The sequence below is a fragment of the Rousettus aegyptiacus genome, unplaced genomic scaffold (genome assembly GCF_014176215.1).
Source record: "Rousettus aegyptiacus isolate mRouAeg1 unplaced genomic scaffold, mRouAeg1.p scaffold_m13_p_2, whole genome shotgun sequence".
Taxonomy (NCBI): domain Eukaryota; kingdom Metazoa; phylum Chordata; class Mammalia; order Chiroptera; family Pteropodidae; genus Rousettus; species Rousettus aegyptiacus.
Window position 1 is genome coordinate 167,870,781 of NW_023416295.1, and position 23,391 is coordinate 167,894,171.

Genomic DNA, 23,391 nt, shown 5'->3' on the forward strand with positions numbered 1-23,391 from the left:
GTGAAATGCATTCACACCCCAACTTCTTCTCCTCCCAGCTTCTGAACTATCTGAACCCAACCAGAAGCCAAAACGCCAAAAGCCCTAAACCTGTAGGGTCCATAGGATCAGGCTCCTAGGACACAGAAAATAGCAGGTGTGGGCAGATGAAGAGTGTCCGGGTCAGAGGAAATAGCTCTCGGTTTTGGGGGGACTTCCAGTCAAGATGGCATAGTAGGTAGACATCATGCTTGCCTTCTCTCATGACCACATCAAAATTATAACTAAATTACAGAATAATCATCATTGGGAGTAGCCTGAGGTCTGGCTGTACAAAAGACCTACAACTTGGGACATACATAAGAGGCCACTTCGAGAATGGTAGGAGGAGTGAAGACTTGAAAAGGGCTAGTCCCACAACTGAGTGTGGTGGTTGAGAATTGGGAGGGATATCTTGGCTATAGAGGTCACCCTAAAGGAGCAACAGGCCCTGGCCCCACACTGGGCTTCCCAATCCAGGGTTCTAGTGCCAGGAAAGGAAGTTCCTACAACCTCTGGCTGTGAAAACCAACCAGTGGAGATTGTGGCAGAGTGAGACAGAAGGCTGTAGGGTCACAGACATTCTTCTTAAAGGGCCCACACAGCTGACTCACTTACTCTGAGCTCCAGAACTGGGGCGGCTGCTCGAGGAGTGCCACCTTCGTACTGGAAAGGACTAAATCGTCTGGCTTCAGGGAAAGGGCTGGAGGGGCAGAAGTGCCAGACAGAAGTGCTGGCAAAGTTGAGGCCTCCTCGCTCCAGGCATGGAGATGCAGGCAGCCACCATATCTGAGCTCCATCAACTTAGCTAATATAAGTTGCCCCACCCAGGTGATTCTTGAGACCCCATCTCTCCCAACTTGTGGGCCTGCCCCAGCTGCCTCAAGTAGTTTTTTTCCATACAAATAGCCTGTCTTGGCTTATGCTGCAGACTTTCTTGAAATCCTTCACAGGTTAACAAAAACCCGAACAAGCAGCATCTGGCCTCAGCATGTCCCATACCTCTTGCTGAGCAGCCCCAAGCCTGGCACTAGCAGCAGCCAGCCTCAGTTTCTGGTTTGGCCCCTCAAGGCACCTCTAAGCCCAGCACAGGTGGCAGACATCTGTGAATTGTTTGATTACTCTTGCCAGGTGTCCCCAGACAATGCACAGCCTGCAGCTGAATTTGGCCTACAGCTAGGCCATTCCCAGGAGCCCCTCAGCATGCCAGAAGCCAAAATGCCAAGGGCCCTACAGGTCCAGTCCAGAGGAACAGGCCCCTAGAGCACAGAAAATGGCAAATATGGGCAGACGAAGGGTGTTGGAGCTGGAACACCACCCAGGGCTGCATCCGAGGAGGACACATATAAAGAGCAGAGGGGGCAGGCATCAAAACCCTGCTAAAGTGAATTCTGCTCCATAAGGTCAGCTCCTCACCAGCCAGTCCTCACAATCAATCAGCCCGAGGGTCAGTCCCACCCACTGACATATAAATAGCAACCAAGGCTCAACTACAACAGGAGTGCACACACAAGCCATGCAAGGGAAACACCTTGAGCACCTAGCTCAGGTGACCAGGGAAGCCTGCAGCACTGGGCCCCATGGGACGCCTAGTATATAAAGCCACTCTACTAAGACTGGGAGACTTAGAAGCCCCAATACATATAAACAAGCACAGGGAGGCAGCCAAAATGGAGAGACAAAGAAACATGTCCAAACCGAAAGGACAGAACAAAGCTCTAGAAAAAGAACTAAACAAAATAGAGACAATCTACCAGATGCAGAGTTCAAAACACTGGTAATAGGGATGCTCAATAAACTTAGAGGAAGAGTAGATAAACTCAGCAAGAAACAGAAAACATACCAATGGACGTGGAAAACAAAAGGGAACCAGTCAGAAATGAAGACGACAATAACTAAAACGAAGAATGCGTTAGGGGGAATCAACAGTAGATCAGAATAAGCAGAGCACTGAACCAGCGCTTGAGAAGATAAGGCAGCGGAAAACATCCAATCAGAACAGCAACAAGAAAAAAGAATCCAAGAAATAAGAATAGTTTAAGGGGCCTCTGGGACAACACCCATTGTACCAACGTTCACACGTAGGGCTACCAGAAGGAGAAGAGAGAGAGCAAGGAATCGAAACCCTATTTGAAGAAATGAAAACCCACGTCAAGACACATCATAATTTAAATGTCAAAGGTTAAAGACAAAGAAAAAACCTTAAAAGCAGCAAAGAAAAAAAAAATCAGTTAGTCACCTGCAAGGGAGCTCCCATAACACTGTCAGCTGATTTCTTAACAGAAACTTTGTAGGCCAAAAGGGATTGCCATAAAATATTCAAAGTGAGGAAAAGCAAGGGTCTTCAACCAAGATGACTCTATCCAGCACAGCTATCGTGTAGAATCGAAGGACAGATGAAGAGCTCTCCAGACACGAAAAAGTTAAAGGAGTCCATCACCACCAAGCCAGTCTTACAGGAAATGTTAGAGGTACTTCTTTAAGAAGATGGAGAAAAAATAAAAGAAGATTAAAAATATGAGTAAAATGGCAATAACTACATGTATAATTACTTTAACTGTAAATAGATCAAATGTTCCAATCTAAGGGTAAGGTGGCTGAATGGATAAGAAAACAAGACCTTTACATATGCTGCCTACAAGAGATTCACTTCAGATCAAAAGACACATACAGACTGAAAGTTAAGGGATGGAAAAAGATATCTCATGAAAATGGAAACTAACAAACAAAAAGCTGGGGTAGCAATACTTATACTAGACAACACAGACTTTAAAACAAAGGCTATAACAAGAGACAAAGAAGGACACAGTAATCCCACTACTGGTATTTATACAAAGAAACCCAAAACAGAACTTCAAAGGGACATGTCCATTCATATGTTCATTACAGCATTATTTACAATAGCCAAGATATGGAGGCAACCTGGTTGTCCATCAATGGATGAATAAATTTTAAAAAGGTAGTACATATATACAATGGAATATTACTCAGCCATGAAATAGGTAGGTAGATAGATAGATAGATAGACGATAGATAGATAGATAGATAGATAGATAGATAGATAGATAATAGGTAGATAAATAGATAGATAGATGATAGGTAGATAGATGATAGATAGATAGATAGATAGATAGATAGATAGATAGATAGATAAATAGATAGATAGATAGATGTTGGATAGAATGAAATCTTGCCACCTGCAACAACGTGGATGGACCTACAGGGTATTATGCTGAGTGGAGTAAGTCAGACAAAGACAAATGCTATATGACTTCACTTACATGTGGAATGTAAGGTACAAAATAAACAAACAAAACAGAAAGAAACTCATAGATACAGAGAAAATTTGAGAGTTGACAGATGGGAGAGGGATTGGGGGTGGGTGAAAGGAGAGAGGAAATTAAGAAGTACAAAATGGTAGTTACAAAATAGTCACAGGGATATAAAGTATAACATAAAGAATATAGTCAATAATATTGTAACAACTATGTATGGCGTCAGATGAGTAATACATTTATCTGGGTGATCACTTCATAAGTTATATAAATGTCTAATCATTATGTTGTACACTTAAAATTAAATAGTATTGTATGCCAACTATAATTGAAAATTTTTTTTAATATTTATAAATAAATAAATAAATAAATAAATAAATAAGCAAGCAAGCTCTTGGTTTTGGTGATACTGACCTGGGATCAGAGCTCAGCTTTTGCACATACGAGCAAAGTGACGCTGAGCAAATTCCTTACCTTTTCTGAACTTCAGTATTCTTGTCTATCAATGGCATTTTGTCCAATTTATAAAATTACAAATAATGATGGTAAAGGACTTTTAGAGCAGCTGGCACAGAAGAGGCAGACAATCAATGGCAGGGAGGTGGCTGCTAAATCGCAGGCTTCAAGATCGAATTACCTGGGTTTCCTACCCTGGCTCCATCACTCCCCAGTTGTGTGACTTTTGGCAAGCAACTTAACCTCTCTGAACCCAAGCATGTCACCTGCTAAATAGGTACTATAGGAACTTGTCACCTGCTTCAGAGGATGATGTTAGCTAAACAATATATGTAAAGTATTGAGCACAGTACCTAGCGCAGAAAGTGTCAATAAATTGTTGCTATTACTTTCCATGTTGCTGATAAAGATTGAGTGGGAACTGCCTCTTGGGCATTCCCAGAGGTGTGTGCTTCCCCCATTTTGAGTTCTTCCTCTAGTAGGGGCAATTAAACTTGAATTTCAGTGGTCCCCACTTAGCAAAGCCTCTTCCATTCTTGCAATTCTCTCCAGTTCTCCAATTCTCATAGGCCCGGGGGAAGCCAGATCATTGATCTTGCCACAGACTTGACTTCCAACCTCCACAACCCAGAGAGGAAGGCAGGACTCAGCTGATGGATCATGAGAGAAGGTCTGGATGGATGCAAAGAAGCTTGGCCCCTCCATGTTCTATGACAAAGATGATGATTTTCCTAAATCATGATGAGCCCAGAGACACAGCCCAGAAAACCTAGGTGTTGACAGTCATTTCCAGGTTGAAGAAATAGATGTGCTCTGACCCAGGTTCACCTCTCAACCATGCACAGCTAGAGGACTGGGCTTTTCTTACCCAACCTGTTGCCCCAGAACCCAGCACCAAGCCTCAACGATACACCTGAGCACCCACAATGTACCAGGCCCTGGATGTACTTCACTGAACAAAGCAAACATATCATGCCTTCATGATCCTTACAGACTGGCTGGAGAGGCAGGAATTTTCCAAGTAATTACAAATGTTAGAACTGTTACGAAAGGTAAGGATGCATGAGGTTGCAAAGGACCATCATCAGCAGGAGAAAACACCAAATAAGCTCAATATCATACTTTTCTTTAAAGTCACCAATGAGTAGTAGATGCAAAGAAGTTTAAATGAACCAAATTCCAGGGGGGACCAGCCCTTCAACAGTGAAGAAAGAGCACCCACTGTTTTCATACCTGAGATTGACAACCTGATCTGGGTTGCTGTGAGCAGAGAAGTCGGCCTCTACAGGCAGAAGAACTTTACAGAAACTAGGGTACTCCTGCAAAGTTTGGGTGACAGTGTGGGCTGGCATGACAGATTATAATCTAGACAAGTCCAAAGGCAATGATAAAACTCTTGCCGAACAGCCCCCGCCCCCCCCCCCAGGAATTATACTGAGTGCCCAGCTGTGAAGGCGAAACTGGATCTTGCAGTTTGCACAGTGCTCAGGTAGAATCTAGAGAAGAATTGAAACTAAAACTATAAACCCAGATCCTCCTAGCCAAATTGTGATAAGATCAGAGAAACAGTCTCTCCACAGTGGTAACATAGAAAGTTAGATATTGGGGTAAAGGACTAATAAAGATCTCCATTATCTCATTTGAAACTATAGGTCACCTAAATTAACCCATAGGTCAACTAAGCTCAGCTTGATCATGATAGAATCTGAATGATCGGCCTCTTACCCTAGCTCTCTGACAAGGAAGAGTGTTACCTCTCTGGAAAAAAACAAATTTTTAAAATATAATTATATATATATATATACACAAACAGTCTTTACTGTTCTTTTAATCAAAATGTCCAACATACAATTTTAAATGATGAGACATACAAAAAAAAGAAAAGAAAAATGTGACCCATAATCAAGAGAAAAGATGGCCAATATAGATAGACCCACAGATGACCCAGACCTGGAAATGAGAGGGGACAAAAAAGACACTATATGGACATGGACAATAGACCAGTGGTTACCAGAGGGTGCGGGGGAGGGGGGAGGTAGAAGGGGTAAAAGGGGTCAAATATGTGGTGACAGAAAGAAATCTAACTATGGGCAGTGAACACACAATGCAATATATATATGCCTTACCGTTGAATTGTACACTTGAAACTTAACTGGATTTCATTAACCAATGTCACTATAATAAAAAATAAATAAATTTTTTAAAAAAGAAAAGAAGACTAATATAATTATTCTAAACATATTAAAGAATTTTAGAAGAAAATATATGCAGAATGGGTAGACAGAAAATTCTAGAATATAAAGGAAAGGTATGTAAAAAGAACTAATTGAAAATTCTAGAACTTAAAAAATACAAATCTGAAATGAAGAATTCAGTGAATGGACTTAGCAAACAGGTCTCAGCACAAGATAAAATCAGTGAATTCAAATAATAGTCAATATAACAGTCCAACCTGAAGCACAGAGGGAAAAATATATATATATATGTATATATATACACACACACACACACACACACACACACACATGTATACACATATATGAGATATATATATATGCTTTAAGTTTCATCACTCCAGGAGGAGAAACATTCTATTCGAATAGTTCTGGAAAAAATCCCAATGCTATGCTTATTGGCCAGGCTTGAGTCCTAGTCAATTTCTGAATGGATTCACTATGGCCAGGGTCATATAGCACACGGATTGATCAGGCCTGGGTCACATGTGTTCTGAGCTCACTCCTACCAAACCATATGGCCTGAGAGCAGGGGTTCCTCAAAGGAAAATCCAGGTGAAATTTCTAGAAAAAGAAAGAAACGCTAGGCAGATAAAAACGCACGTCTATTTATGGAAACATCATTTTGAATGCAGGGATAGAACAAGCAAGAGTGTACTAACCAACTGCTTGAGGCCAGGGAGAGCACAAACCATTTTATGGGGAAAAAAAAAGTTCTATTCAGTTAGAAAGAGCGAGGAAGGAGTAATGAAAAATGGAGAGGTGAATAAAGGCTTAACCGTGTGGAGCCTTATGAACCATGTCTAGGAGTTCAGATGTAGCATGAAAAGCAAAGGGAAACCCTTGAAACATTCAAGCAGGAAATTTAAACGGCTCACTTGTTTTAAAGAGATTTCATTAGAATGGATCAGACAGGAGTAAAACTGGAGCCTGCCACCCATTAGGTATGACACAGATGATGGAGATCTACGAAAGTGACAGCGGGAGGGAGAAAGTAGAAAGCTTGGAGAGACAGTTTGGAGATACAATAATTCAAGCATTCTTTAAACAGGTCAAGATTTACCAATAGCTTTCAAAGCCTTATCTGGAAGATCTCCAAGCTGCCTGCCACTTCTCTGCCTTCCGTCCATGAGTTAGAGCAAGTCCTACTTCCTTCCCTTCCCCTCTCCTTCCCCAGCCTCACTCCAGGGCAGATCCAGCGAAGCTTCCCAGCAGGGGGGGTCCCTGCTGTGAAATCCACATGTGGACAAGCTATATAGATTTGTGTGGATGATAAAGGTAAGTGAAGAGAGCTCCTGCTGGCACCACCTAGAGCAAGCACATCACCCTAGAGTCGAACAGCGCCAAGTGTTATTCTTGCCTTTGCTGCTTAATAGCTGTGTGCCCTTGAGCGAGTTATTTAACCTCTCTGAACCTCAGCTTCCTTGTTTGAAAAATGAATATATCACATTAGCTCACAGAGCATTTATAAGATTTAAATGACTCGGTGCATCTAAAGGCTGAGAACGACGCCTGGCACACAGAACAAGCTTAGCTGAGATGGGTTCCACTTTCCTCCCAATCCTTCTTCCTTATTTGCCTAAGGACCTCTTTGCACCTATTTTCCTTTCTGACAGCAATCTTTCATCGTGCCCCAGTTTCCTGATGTAATTTTGATAAATTAAACGCAAATAGTCAAGAGTCATCTAATCCATTACGTTCAGCTTCAATGACAATTACTGACTGACTGCTCCAACCTCCTGGCAGGAGATCACAGCTGTTGGGTGGCCTCGAGCTATTCATTAGGCCCTGCTGGACTGCAAGTTCACATGCTTGAGCTAATAAGGAAAAAGTAGCATTAGCAAAATAGAAGGTTAGATCTACCTCTTTAACTGTTGGGGACTTGGTTAGCCTCACATTAGGAAGTTACTGTCATTCCCCGGAAACAAGCAGCTCCCCTCTACCCGTTTATACCCACGGTACTTACTCACAGCTAGTCATCCCCACTACACCTGGTAAGTAGGGGGCAATAAGAAAAAAATAACTCAAAACTCTTGAGTGTGGGTATGACCTGTGACTTGCCTCTAACCAATAGAATACAGCAAAAATGATGGGCTATACATGATTGAATATATGATGATGTTGCATTAGATTATAGCGCCTATCTTGATAGAATCTCTCACTCTCTCCTGGCTTTGGGCAAGCAAACAACCGTGCTAGGGCATGCCATGTGTCAGGAAACTACGGGCTGACTCTAGGCACTGACGGCAGCCTTGACCAACAGCCATCAAGAAACTGAAGCCCCCAGACCCGTAACTCAGAAAACTAAAATCTTCAAAGAGATGTTTGATTTCTGAAGTGGATCCTTCCTCAATCCAGCATCCAGATAAGAACCCAGCCTTTGCCATTACCTTCATTACAATCTTGCAAAGGACCCACCTAAGCCAGGTCCAGACTCCTAACCCACAGAACCTGTGAGATGATGAATGTGGGTTGTTTTAAGCCACAAAGTTATAGTAACATTGTCATGCAGCAGTAGATATTTATATATGGTAAGTGCTAAATGAATGAATGAATGACTCGATGAATCACAATTAGAAAAAAAATTTTAATCAGCAAAGGGGCAGACCAGGACAGTTTGATTCAGCACACATATACCTATTTTTAAGCTGTGTATACAGAGTACTAGCTAGTTATGCTAAGAGCTGGTGAGGATGGCTCATTAATCAGGGTAGGCCAACCACTATAACAAACAACCCCAAAACCTTCATGAGAATTAACACAGGAAAGTTTTGCTTTTCGCTTTCATCAGAATCCAGTGGGAGTTGTAAAGGGGTAAGAAAGGAAGTGACCTCTGCTTCATGAAGTCATTAGAGGACCCAGGCCCCTGCCATCTGTGGCTTTCCCATCCCCTAGGCTTCAGTCTTCCACTGGGTCCTCTGCATCCATGTAGTAGGAAGAGAGAGAACATGGAGAGCCATAGGGTGGCTGTTTAATTAGGGACAAGTCCAAGAAGTGGACAAGTCACCTCTGTCCTCTCTCCTTGGCCACGACTCAGTCACATCAATTCGCTTGACTACAAGGGAAGCTGGCAATGGAGTCTAGCTCACGCTCACAGGAAGAGGAAAGGGTGAACCCACACTCGTCTCTGCACCAGAAAGGGAATCTGGGGAGATAAAAAAAAAATAATCACAGCCTTCACCTCAAGTCATTCCTGAGAAAAGCAGGCAAGTATCAACTTCTAACACATGGCACAACATAAAATATTTTTGAGAAAGATGGAGAGACAGGGAGACAGAAACAGAGACAGAGGGAGATGGAGAGGCAGGTCACCCGATGTAATTGCAGCTTGGTGCCAGGCCTCAGCCCTTTGGTTGGCTTTACCACCCAAGTTTAATTGCTTACCTCCTCTGAGCTTCTGTTTTCTCACACTTAAATTTGAGAAAATAACTTCCTCTCTCAGTGCCTCAGTTTCCTCACCTGTTAAATAGAAACAACTTTTGCCTCCCTCAAAAGTTTGCTGTGAAGAAGAGATAATCTATGTAACTAAAGCGCTTAGCATAGTGTCTGGCACATAGCAAAGGATCTATACTAGCTAATATTGTTACTTATTATTATTGTTATCATTATTACAAACTGTTGGGGCCCAGAAGGATTTGGAAGTGCTTCAAAAACATATAATGACTTTTTCTCTATGCAGCAGATAGTTGTTATATGGCTCGAGTGCTTTCAAACCTCAGAATAAGTAGAGATTAATTATTACCCTTGGAGATGAGAATGGGCTTCTTTGAGGAGGTGGCATTTTATCCAAACTTTGAAGGATCGGAGTGATTTTCACTCCATGGGCTGTTGTCTGGCAACCAGAACCACCATCTTCGTCATCCCCAAGAGGCACCGACTGAAAGGGGAGGGGATGAAATCCACAGAATTCAGGACAGGCTGAGAGGTGACAGTGGACACACTTGTCAGCTCTTGATTAGAGGCAGGGACCCTCCCTCTGTCCATCTTTTCTGCAGCTTAGATAATTTAAACAGAAATTTCAAAAGAAGTACCAGGTAATGTAGGCAATGCAGAAACGGAATTCATTTCCCCCAGGAAGCTGCTGAGGTGGAAAATTTAAATTATTTCCCACAAAGATTAGTTAAATTCACAAGTGATTGACTTCTAATGGATTATTAAAGCCTGTAAGGAAGCAAATTATTAAACTTTAAGTCCTGGAAAACAGGTGTACTCTCTTATGATACTTCTCTCTGCACCTCTGTCATAGACAAAATATTAGGCTGCATGTATCTCTGGGTTGGCTCACTGGGACAATTCAGTTGAGAATCACTGCAAGGAGATACATGAAATAGCACTTTGAACCGGGAAGGGTCAGTACAGGGCACATGTACCATCACTGGCCCTGACAGATTCATGGCAGACATAACTAGTCCATCACAGCGCCATTTCCCTCTGAGTCCCATTATAGCTCCAGACTCTTTCCCAGCATAGTCCCTACTTGGCCATCCCCGAAAGATAAAGATGAGGCCCAGGGAGTAGAAGCTCTTAGTCCCAGATGTTTGCTCTAGGGCTATCCCTTTAAAATTCTCTAGACAGGTCATCTAGTGTGGGACTCAAAAAAATTCAGGTGTCCAAGCTAGTGTCCACGTACCTCCATATCATATGAATGAGAGATGGGCAATCCTGCAGTCCCTTTCCTCCTCTCGTATTCATAAACCTGCTATTTGCTTCATAGCATGGAAGTCTGGACTTAGGAGATAATACATGAAAGTCAGGAAGAAGAGAAGGAGGATGAAGAAGAGAAAGAGATGGAGGAAGGATGAGAAAGAGGAGGAGCTGGGAAAGGAGAAAAATCTCTCCTGCATGCATTACATTTGACATTTAACAAACGTCTTCATGTCTACCGTTGTTATATTTAACTCTCTATATCCCGGCTTCATAAAGAAGGAAATAAATGATGCTCAAGAAGCTGAAGTTACTGCCTAGGGTCACACAGCTTCTAAGCGGTAGAGCTAAGACTCAAACCCGGCCTCCTACACTGGTTGAGCTCATTTTCCACTCTAACAAATGAATTCATTTGCAAGGAAATCTCTCTCCTTGCCTAGATATCAGACACCCAGTCTTCCGTGAGGATTGAGAGAGCAAATCAGCTAGACCAGACCCTGCCCCTTGATAACATGACTTATTCCCTTGGCCCACGCTGTTCTGTCTCTGGCCCTGCCGCTGCCCAAAGAATGAAGATGTATTTGTTGATACGTTAGCAGAGAGTGTCATTCTATGGCAGCTGAGGATCGCACATGGGGACCAGATATCCACCGTCTCCCAGGCCAGATCTCCGTTTCCCTCTAATGATGATACCAGTGCCACTGGAAATAACTAATTCAAAAACTGCCTATTATTGACACACCCAACAAATATTTATTGAGTGTTTAGTATGTTCTGAGCACTGGACCAAACCCTGAGGACAGTGGTGATGGAACAGTCCACGGAGCTTGTATTATAGGAGGGAGGATACATAACGAAGTGTTTATAAAGAAAGGAAGAAAATGATTTCAGAAGTGACAAATCAGATAATCAGGATCATCTGATGGAGTGTCACTGGGGGGTTAAGTAGGGCAAATCTACTTTAGACAGGTCTCTCTGAGGAGGTGACTTTTAAGCCAAGGCCTTAAGGATGAAGAGGAGCCATTCATGTAAGGGGAAGAGAGGAGAGTATCGCAAGCATGTGGAATGTCAAGTCAAAGGCTCTGAGGCAGGAGAGCTTGTGTTCAAAGAGTGAAGCAGGCAGGAAGCCCGGGCAAGAGCTTTTATCCCATTCGAAAGGTGAGAAAACTGAGACCTGGGGTGTCAAAGCAACTTGTCTAAGATCTCACACAAATTTTGAGTGGCGTAAATTAAATGGACACTCCCAAATGGATCGTGATGTTGTAAATGGCTTCCCGAGGCCCTCGTCAGAGAGCAGCCTCTCCGCAGCTCAGTATCCACCGTTTCTCCCTGCTCAAGTCCCCTCCCAGGGTCTCATTTTCCCAGATTAGGTAACATCACAGTCAACTCCCAGGCAACCAACTGCAGTATCGCCAGCTGGAGATGAATATCCGAGCTGAGGCAGGCGACAAGAAAGGGGAGGAGACACTCTCCGAATAGGGGAGTTCCTTTCCGCCTGCAAACATCCTTCTCCAGCAGGGAGACAACAGCAGAGGAGGAAACAGCTCGTCGAATGACAGAATCGATGAAGCAGGTGGCTGGTCTGTTTTTCCAAGAGCATCAGCTAATTTCAGGCGCCGGGCTAGGGTTCCAGTCTGTGATGTCTGTTGGGGGAAAGTGTTCTGTGCTCTCTTTGTCCTAGTTCAGCAAACTATTTCCTGAGCGATTCTTTTATCCCTTCCTCTGGGCTCATCTCTATCCTCAAGAACAGTGCCTGCAGCCAGGAGGTGCCTAATAAGTGTCCGTGGAATGCATGAGCAGGGCGAACACAGTAAGAGAAGGACGCAGAGCGTACAAGCCCGCTCGTTCATTTGGTTATGAATAAACACCGCCTGCCTGCTACGTGTCTGGCACTCTGCTAGACATGAGGCAGGAGGGGATAAAAGATGGAAAAGATGTGTCTGTTCATTGATGCACTCACTCACCTAGGTTGGGTACCTGGGTTAGCATTTCACAGCACTTTGTACTAACATGGCTTCATGGTACAGGAGCCATCTGAGAGCCAAGTCTTTGGAGCCGACTCTGAGTTGAAATCAGGCCTGGGCAACTGTGTAACTGGGGCAAGTTACTTGACCACTCTTTCTCCACCAGAGAAATGGGAATAATAATACATTTCTTTCTGGGTTATTATACTTCTCTGTGTTATAACATAGGGCTGAGTAGAGATCCTGGCATATGGTAAGTGATCCATAAGTAGTAGCTAGTCTCATTATTATAATGGATGTTGTTTTTTATCCTCCTATCAATGGTTTGAAATAGGCATTTTGTCCTCATTTTACAGAAGTGAATGTCATGTGAAGTCACATGGTCAAATATCTCGAGAAGCCAGAATTAAGCTTGAACCTTGCTGGCCATGGCAAAGAACCCCCTCCAAAACTCATGCCTTCTGATTCCATGTAAGGTATTTGGGGACACCAGAGCAGAAATTTTCCCATGCGATGCCTACTTTATAGATGGGGACACCGAGGCCATAGAGGTTACGCAAAAGGCTCAAGATCAGCAGTCTCGATGGAGCTGGGATTCAAATCCAACTTTCTTGGGTTCTTGGATTCTCACTATACGTTATACAAGGTGCTCGGTGCCAAAGATGTGAGCCAGGCCCTGCCCTTGAGGACACTCGGCCTAGGGAGGTATGGGCGATTAGAATGGAGATGTATCACCTACGAAGAAAGACTCGTGAGGAACTTGACCGACAGCTTCACAAATAGATGAAGGCCTGTCCTTTTAAAAGGGAAGGCAGCATAGTGAGTTAGCACAATGCACAGGTTTCTGAGTCAGGCACGCCCAGGTTTAAACCCATCTCTGCGACTCCTGGACATGGGCAATGGGTTAGTGGTGACCAGAGGGAAGCAGGGGAGGGGAGAGGTAGGTAGGCGTAAAACAGGTCAAATATTTGGTGACAGTAGGCAATCTAACTATGGGTGGTCAACACAAAATGGAATGTGTATATATATATATATATATATATATATATATATATATATATATATGACATACTATTGAATTGTATAATAATTTTTATTTTAAAAAACCACTATGCTAAACAAAAGGAGCTTGATGCATATATATTGTATGATCCCATTTATATGAAATTCTAGAATAAGTAAAGGTAATCTGTAGTTAAATAAAAAAATAAATAAATAAAATAAACCCATCTCTGCTGCTCTCAAGCCTTATGACCTTAAGAAAGTCCTTTAGTGTCTCCAAGTCTCAGTTTCCTCATCTCTAAAATAGTCACAGGGTTGTAAAGTACGGTATAGGAAATATAGTCAATAATATTGCAATAACTATGTTTGGTGCCAGGTAGGTCCTAGACTTATTGGGGGGGGGGGGAATCATTCATTAAATATATAAATATCTAACCACTATTCTACACACCTCAAACTAATATAAAATAATATTGAATGTCAACTGTAATTGAAAATTTTTAAAAATCAATAAAAAAATGAAATGGGCAACCACATTCCTATCAATAAGTACCTCAAATGGAAAAGAATTAAGGGCTCCAACTAAAAGAGTGGATGAATGGAAAGGAAAGCAAGACCCCTACATGTTGCCCATAAGAGACTCACTTCAGATTAAAAGACACGGACTCAAAGGAGAGGGATGGAAAACATATCGCTTTGATGGACCTAGAAGGTATTTAAGTCAGACAGAGAAAGATAAACACTCTATGATTTCACTAATACGTAGAATCTAAGGAATAAAAAGAACATCAAAAACAGATTCACAAATATAGTGAATGATTTGGTGATGGACAGAGGGGAGGGGGAGTTTGGGGGGCTGGGAGAATGGGGCGAAGGGTTAAAGAAGTATAAATTAGTAGCTGATGGATGGACATGGGGATGGGGAGCACGGCATAGGGAATGCAGTTAGCATTATTATGTGGGCCAGGTGGAGGGTCAGAGGAGGGAGGGAGCAATTGGGATCATTTTATGAACTATATTTCGATGTCTAACCAATATACTATATACTTAAAACTAATTAAAATAAATCATTTTTTAAAAAATGAAAAAAGTAAATAAAATAAAATGGGCGTGATAACATTTACCTTCACAGACTGCTCACAGCCTGCTAGCCATGGGCTCCATCCTTAGGACCCGCCCCTTCCCACAGGCTGCATGAGTCAAAGGAAGGTGAAATTGTACCTTGCGTGAGGACGATGACTCTGGCGGCCTTGTTTGCTGTTGTGCTCCTCGCGGCTGGCACACGGCCTGGGCACCATGTGGACGAGGAGGGTGGCTTGTGGTCAGGCATCCTGGACAGAGAGGGAAGCATGAGAGAGATGGTGGAGGAACTTAACGACGGGAGCCTTCAGAAGAGTGGGAGGGAAATAACTAGAAGCTAAGGTTTCACCTACGAAGGTACGTGGGGCGGGGGAGGGGAACAGGCAGGGCATTCGCAGGGGAGGGGGCGGCGGGAACCCGTGGCCCATACCAAGGACCGCCTCTCTTTACTACCTGGATCCTCACCTGGAGTGTGTGTCAAGTCTGTTCACAAGGGGGCTGAGCTGGACACTACGAATTGTTGACCCAAAGGTGATTTATAGCCAATTTCCCCTTGTCTTCCTCTATTACAGAGATCGAAAAGCTAAAATAACCTATTTGCCACCTGCCTGGAGAGCTATATACACAGTTCTGGCCAGTGAGAGGTAGCAGAAGTTGTGTGTGTGTGTGTGTGTGTGTGTGTGTTGCCTTTTTCCTACTGAGACTCCTGGGGACACAGCAGCCACTGTGCAACTATGAGGTGACAGCGTGAGAGTGTAGGTCTATGAGGTAAGGAGGGTGGAGCGCTTGTATATTTGACAAATAATTCTTTATTTGTTTAATCTGCTAAGGAGGGTTTTGCAGCATTTGCAGCCAAAAGCCATCTTCGTAAACGCAAGGAATTGCTAGGTAGCCCTGCTCCGACAGGTCTTTGCTGATTCCTCTGCCTCCTCCTCTTCTCTTAGACCAGCCTTCTAGACGTTCCCAACTAGGAAGTCATCAAGATGCTCCCCCCCGTCTGCCCCTACGAGATTCATACCTCTCTTCCCGGTCATGATCCTAGCCTCATGGCCGAGATAGTTCTTGTTGCCCTCTGACTAGAACACAAGGAAAACTTTCCTTATCAGGGTGAGACCCAAGCAGAAATGACTTACCCTTGACGTGGCCTCGATTTTGTGGCTTTGGCTAACGCTGTTCCAGGTCCCCAGCTTCCTGACTGCTGTGTCTGCCATGTTGAAAACACCACTCCTGGAATTGCTTTCCTTTCCGGGGAATTGTGCCGTAGCAAGAGCAAATCGCAGTATGTTGTTTATCCTTATGCCTTTTCTTTCCTGCATTGCCATGAGGATAATTAGGATGACGGTGGCATTTCTACTGCAGCCTTTTTACTTCCTCAATGAGCTCCTTAGAAGCCAAGGGACAGACCCAAAGGAAGCTGGACATAGAGCTTATATCATACCAACAGACCAGAAAAAAGAACAGACAGAACCAGACCGGACTGTCACCAGGGAAACCACAGGAAGGCTCCCTGGTGTCGGGAAAATTTTACAAAGACTTGGAAATTAGCAAAATCAAGGACCTGGCTGTCCTTTCAGTGGAGTTCTGGGATCCCGAGGGATTATCTGCTGCTACCAGGATGAGCGCTTTTGACAGATTTTAATCAACTGGGCTATTTTAAAGTTCTAGCGAGGGGGCAGTTGTGGGAGACTCAGAGTAATGCAAATGATTCTTGTCCATGGCAATGAAAATTAATTTTATCTGGTGGAGATGTGATTGATGTCTACCCTGTAGGAAAAAAATAACCCCAACCATTACATTTTACTGCCCATCAGCAGTGGAACTCGGTGTCATTCGGGTACATCTGGAGATTGCCCAAAATGCTTTTGGGGAGTCTTTTAAGTCAAAATGTTTTCATAATAATCATAAGGCATTATTTGCCTAATTTTATTTCACTTTTTCATAAGGACATAGAGTTTTCCAGAGACTACATGACTTGTGATGTTGCTGTGATTATTCTAATGGCTAATGGATGTGTGCTTGTGGACGCTTGTGTCTTAAATTTTCTCAGTCTTAATTTCTAATATGGCAAATATTGATGGATACATCTCATATAAACAAAATCTCTTTAATGCCGTCAATAATTTTTAAAAGTGTAAAGTCATCCCAGAACCAAAATGTCTGAGAACTACTGCCCTGAAGAATATTAACTAGTTTTCTACCTATTATCAAATTTATTTCAGATCCCTGATTGGTTGTGTGTGTGTGTGTGTGTGTGTGTGTGTGTGTGTGTGTGTGTGTGTCTGTACTGGTTTTAATATCTTACTGGTCCCTTCATTGATGAGTTAAATAAATTCTTTGTTTATTTTATAGCTGTACGAGTGCCATGTCTTCATCTTTTAAAAAAGTTATACTTTAACACTGGACTTGGAGTAGAAGAAGGAGAGTGAGGTATGGCCAAGGGGAAGGTCAAGGGTCCTGGACCCCGTCGAGGACACCCAGGCAGCACTGAGATGGCTGCCATGCACGCCCTGTGCCCAGCAGCGCAGAGCCGTGTGGGAATCAAGTCAACACCCGGATTAGCCCTCATTGTTCAAACAAAGACAGCGCGTGAATCCTGCACGACAACCACGGGTCACCACGGCCTGTCTGACAGCGGGACTCCGGCCCATGCCAGAGGCTTAGCTGAGCCCACCCAGAGTTTCCTGCATGGAGAGTCTTCTTTCCAATGGCCCTGTGTTTTTGTAAGCCCTGCCAAAACAAAAGTTGAGGTTCCTAACACCCAGGAGGGTGCTAGTGGCATAGAAGAGAAGTCCTACTCCCCGTACTAAGGTGGGACTGGGTAGTGTCACATTGTCCAGCTTCATGGCCCAACCCCCAGAGAAGCCAAGCGACCTGCCCAAGGTGGCACCAACTCTTAGAGTAGCAGATAGGAGTAGAATGTGGTGACCCCATCTCCCAGCCCAGGACTCTTGCTTTGCCTCGTTATGTTGACGGATCCTAACGATTTCCTGCACTCAACTCTCCCGGGAATAAACACATGCGTAAAGGCCTTCAGAGCTCCCAAGAGGCAAATGGGTGTGGATTTCATATCCTTTATTACTGGCTCTGCTCTCTTAGACTGGCTGCTTATTATCAATGAGCCTCGGTGCTCTCACCTGATTATGGACATAATAAGAAGATTAAAATAAATACGCCAGGTGTTGGGTCCACTGGGGATCTCACACAAATATTTGCTAACTCAGAACCCTTCTGTCTTTAAAGCAATCCCTGCATGTTGCTCTCCCACCGGAACGAAATCCAGTGCTGGCCAGTGAAGAGGCATATGGCCACAGGAGGGGGTGGGGGTGAGGGAAGAGAAGGAAGAGGGGGGTGGTCCCTTCCGGTCACATGTGTATAAGGTCGTTGTGTATAAGGCAATATCTTAAAACGTGTGTGTGTCTGTGTGTGTGTGTGTTAGCACATGTGTACATGTGCAATATCCTCTTTAAGTGCAGCAGATATAATATTACAAATCTACGAGTACGACCATGACCCCCCCCCCACTGGATCCCGTGAGAGTAGGATTCTTGCCTGCAATCTCAGCCTACATCTCTCCTTCACCGGGATCGATTTAGGATAATGGATAAAGCAGAAAGAATACTGGCGACATTTGAGAAGCTAAACTAATCTATAACAGGAGTCGCCAAACTGTGGCCCATGGACCAAATACAGCCCTTTGCCTGTTTTTTTGTTTTTTATTTTTTGTTTATTTGTATAGTCCACAAGCTAAGACTGGTTTTTAACTGTCAAAATGATTGAAATAAAATTTTAAAAATGATATCTCCTGACCCATGAAAATTATATGAAATTCAAATTTCGATGTCCATACATAAAGCTGTATTGGAACACAGCCATGATCACTAACTTCCTTTTAGTCCAAAGCCACTCTGCAAGCCCAAAGGAGTTCATTTCTAGCTATTTACAGAAGCAGCTTGCTGATCCTGCTCTCTAGTAATGAGTCGAGAGAGGAAACACAGAATTCGGGAGGGCTGAGTGTCAGAAAGAATGTGGAGGATGAATTTAGGGGTAAGGAGAAGCAGCTGCCCTCTCTAAAAAGATTGATAATATTCGAGAGGACCTTCAAGATGCTTTGTGTTTTAAGATTATTCCCCATCAAAAGTCAGTTGCGCTTTTTGTTGTAGCTACAAACATATAAAAACACATATAAGAGAAATACTCACCAAATTTGAGATGCATCCTCCCTCGAGGGAGGAAAGGGGACGATGTGAGCGGAAGGGGAAATGAAGCTCTCTCTGTAATATATGATTCATTAAAAGCTTAAAAATTTATGTATCTGCAGAAAAAAAAGCTGATAAGCAATAAAAGATGAAAAGATTATTTAGAGATAGAGATGAAACCACAAGAATTGATTTTTTTTTTTTTTAAGTTCTCTCTGGCATGAGGGACTGGAGATATGAAAGACCAAGCAAGAGATTCTGGGTCATAAACTCTTCCACGCTTTTTTTTTTCGTTCTTATATTATGTACTACTATTTTGCCCTGAATCTAAGACATGCATTTTTTCACATCTTAACAATTCTGAAATAAGGATACATTTTACAATTCATTGTAGAACATAGTTAAATCGGCGGAGTTTTTTTTTTCTTTCTTGGTGCTATAAAAAATAATAATGGCTCATCATATAACTTATAATCAATAGATTCTTAAATCCTCTTCCAAAGGGACAAATAAAATGAAATGAATTATCCCCTTTGGCATTCCCATGAAAGACCAAGAAAGAAACGAAGTACTGTTCGTTTTCTCTGGGTCGTGTTATAAGATAAACTGAGGCATATTTAAAATTTTAAGAGTTTATTTGAGCAAAAATTGATTTGAACTGGGCAGCACCAAACAAGAAGCAGGTAGGAGCCCTCCACTGATGGGAGCTAAGCAACTTTTAAAGGGAAAAGGTGGAAGCGAAGCAAGGATATTATTGATTGGCTTCAGCCAAGGTTTGAAACTGATGGTTTTTAGGTTTTGATTTTGTAACCTCGTGGCGTTTACAGGCTTATATCTTGGTTTGCTTATGCAGGCTGCCATGGCATTAGAGCCACCTCGGTGTAATGGCCTTCTCGTTTAATTAATTTTACAATTGACTGAGGGTATCTCTGGGTGAGACACTGCATTGAGACTGGGCTACCTGGGGCCCCAGGATTTATCTGTGTTTAATAACCTGATAGCGGGAGGAGAGCAGAAGAGCTTGGGTCACATACGTTGTTGACGATTAATCTCTTCTTAGGAAAAAAAGAGAAAGTATAACCTACATTGGGTCCTTTTGATTTAGAAGATGTGATGAATCAGAAAAACTTTGTGCTGGTAGGCAGAACGTGACCTGGAAAAAAAAAAATTTGTCCTAATTCCTATGTGTTATTAAATTTCGTCTCCCAAAGTAAGATAAAACACAGAGCCTGAAGTAATTAAGCCCTTTTTCCTCGGAGCTGGTCTTACACGTAAGGCATTCTAGAGCAAGGAAGTCCCTACTCCCTAATATATTCATCTCATACAGCAGGGAGGGTTAATCGTGTTCCATCGGCTGGAGCCGGGACGGGGGTGGGGTTGTGGAGCATCCCAGCTTCTGACCTGAGACAGGACTGCAGATGGTTGTTAGGATGCAAAATTCATCCTGTGTGGATATAACCCTGAGACTCAACCCAGCTCTTCCACTGTCCTTCCCTCCATGTAGGAAAAGTGAGCGAACAGGAGGCCAGCAGACCCTAGAGCCAGATAAGGAGAGATCATTCCCTTTATTGAGGAGTTTAAGAATATTGAGTTGAGTAAACCCCAGTGGGTAATTTATGGATTTTTCCATTCAACAGACATTTTTTGAGCAGGTGCTTGGCACTGTTCTAAGTACCTCTCTCATGGTCTACATAAATTATCTCCTTTAATTCTCTCAAAACCTAATTGAGATAGGCACTGTTATCATCATCCCTATGTTACAGATGATAAAAGTGAAGCTCAGAGAAATTAAGTAACTTGCCCAAGGTCACCCAGCTAGTAAATAATGGGGCTGGGATTCGAACCCGAAGGGCCAAGGCTCAGAGTCTGTCCTCTTAACCACCACGCTGTATCACTCTCACAAGTGGACATGGACATTGATTAGTAGGCCTAGAAATGGCTCTGTTCTGTTAGTCATTCTGAAAGAGGGTATAAAGGCCTGAGTTCTGGAAATCAGAGAGGAATTAGACTCCCTTCCCAGCCGCTAGCCAACACCTCTGTGAAGGCACTGTTGGGCGCCCTGGCATCAAGCCTAGCATATAGTAGATACTCACTAAATATTTCCTGGATGAGTGAATGAATGAGTGCATTCATTTACCAGCCAAAGGATCTTGGAAGAATTCCGTAATTTGTCTGCCTTCTAATTAGAAACACGGAGCCGGATTTCATCAGCACAGGACAAGCCACTTAACCTCTCTGTGCCTCAGTTTCCTCCTCATCAGGATGCTAGTAGTCCTTTGCCTCCTGGGGTTGTGGTGGGAACAGAATGGAGTCATGCATACAGAGCGTGTGGAAGACTGCCTCGTCCATGTCAAGGACCCCTGAGGATCTGGAATCCCCAAGGGGTATTGTTGCCATTGAACGTCCCTTTCCCCCAGAGAACCCCAAAACCCTTCCAGAGGCATCTCAGTCATAACAGCACTCTGCACGGCCGCTCTCCCCCAAGCTCGGCAGAAATACGGGGTGCCAGGTGAGGAGAGCAATGTCCTGGAGAGGGGCACCCAGGAGAAAAGGGCAGCCTCCCACCCTCACAGGCTATTCGCACGCCAGAGCCTCTTTCCTAACCAGAGCCAATGGGCCTGCACCAGAATCGAGAAAAAATTAAATGAAACAAAACGGTCCATAATTAGAATGGCAATAAAAGCAGGGGGGAGGAGTAGGACAGTAACTCTATTAATAGTGCTAATAAATGTTCCGGGATAATACCACTGTGTTCTGAACCTGCCCGTGGGAGGTGTTGCTTATACTCATTTGCATATTAATTTGGAAGGAAAATGCCGGGCTCTTTCTGCTGGGATAAATCAATTCCAGTGGAAGTTCTCATATGGGAAGCTGCTAATTCTTCTTCCGTCTTCCTCCCAGCAGGAACATACCCATGCGCTGCCAGGAAAGTATTTTTAAGAGCCACCACGGTGTGAAAAAAAGTAGGCCAGAAAACCACAGGCAGAGTGCGGACCTTGCAGATGGCGGGAGCCGTGATGGGCTGAGATGGGCCTTGCTTAGTGGGGGCTCAGGAGCCAGGGTGGGCCTGATAGGCCCTGGCTTCTTTGGAACAACACCGCTGGGGCAAGAACGGCAAGTGGGTTCACCTCGGATTCCAGCGCATATCTATTGGTACTGGCTGTTAAAGGGACATGGAGTGGAGAAGGATTTGGGATCCAGGGCCAGCCTCAGAAGACAGAGCGCAGCGATCGATTGGTGATGTCTGCCGGGGGAGCGAGCTGGGCGGGGTGAGCGGTGTCTGCCACGCTGCCCTCGTCTGCTTGGCCGCTTTGTATTCTAGAGCAGGGCTCTCTATGAGGGCTGTTTGGGGGCACCGCGGGGCAAGCAGGGCCAAGAAAGGGAACAAAATTTCAAAGCAGCCAAGCAGACAAGAGAGAAAGGACATGCTTGAACACTAACGTTTTTTGAGCAGTAAGTTTCGGGCACTGTGTCGGATCTGGGGAAATACAGAGATGACAAAGAAAATGCTTTCTTCCAAGAAAGTAAATCTAATGAAAGAGACAGGCATGTAAACGGGACGGATGACACGAGGTATCAGTTCTCGGCTTCCGGTTGCCGGGCTGCCCCTTCCCACGTCCCTCCACAAGGCCTGTCTCTCTACTCCCCCTCACGCCCGTTAATATTCCACAGGCTCCCTCCTCTCCTCCCTGTACGGACCTGCCAAGGAATCTTTTGCTCCCCACATTTGAGCTTCCTCCTCTGCACCATGGCTCCCCAAAGTCCGCCTCAAGCCGCAGTTTTTCTCCCCAGCACCATTTCCCAGGTGCACGCCAGGCCTCTCCGCTATCATAATCCCCATTTTAAAGTTGGGGTGACTGTGGCGCGGAGGGATCCAGTGGCTTCCTCAAGGGCACACTGCTGCAGGTGGTAAAGTCAGGATTAGACCCAAGATCTGGGTGACGCGGAACCTGTGCCTTCAAGCCCCACGCTGCTGTGCTGGCCGGCTGACACCCCCTACGACAGCATCAGGACAGACCTGAGGAGGAGCCTCGCTCACGAGATGCCTGAAGACAGACGCAGGACACTTGCTCCCCTTGCCTGTGTCAATCACGGCCTAGGTTGCTTATTCCCGGATATGAGCTGCTACAGTTACCAGATGAAACAGGATGAACTGGGAGAGGGCTGTGACTTTAAGGAAAAAATAGGTTTTCATGAACTGCATGCACATTCTTAAAATTTGATGTTTCTTAACCTCATACATCACAAGATCGGCAAAGTCACCAGATTTCTCCAGTGAACCAGATAATAAAAGAAAGGTTCTAAGGAGGCGACGCAATCCTCACCTCATTGCGGAGAAGGAGCTGAGGCTCAGAGAGGTCAATAGCTTCCCCCTACATGCACAGCCAGCCCAGCAAAAAGGCAGGAATCCAACCAACCCAGGGCTTTTGGGCTTCTGGCAACTCAGGACCCAAATTCTCCCACTAGAACACGCTTAGAGTGATTAGGGGCAGCATTTATTAAGCACAGAAGTAGAGAAAAA

At 44.0% G+C, this 23,391-nt stretch overlaps 1 long non-coding RNA gene across 1 annotated transcript; it reads right to left on the minus strand.

Moving 5' to 3' along the window:
- Window positions 1-9,032: 9,032 nt before the first annotated feature.
- LOC107519226 lies at window positions 9,033-16,165 on the minus strand. The gene is made up of 3 exons (XR_001599062.2): window positions 15,807-16,165; window positions 14,815-14,924; window positions 9,033-9,128 (listed from the first exon to the last, which is right to left on the minus strand). It is a non-coding gene; the product is annotated as an uncharacterized LOC107519226 (long non-coding RNA).
- Between the last annotated feature and the right edge of the window lie 7,226 nt (window positions 16,166-23,391).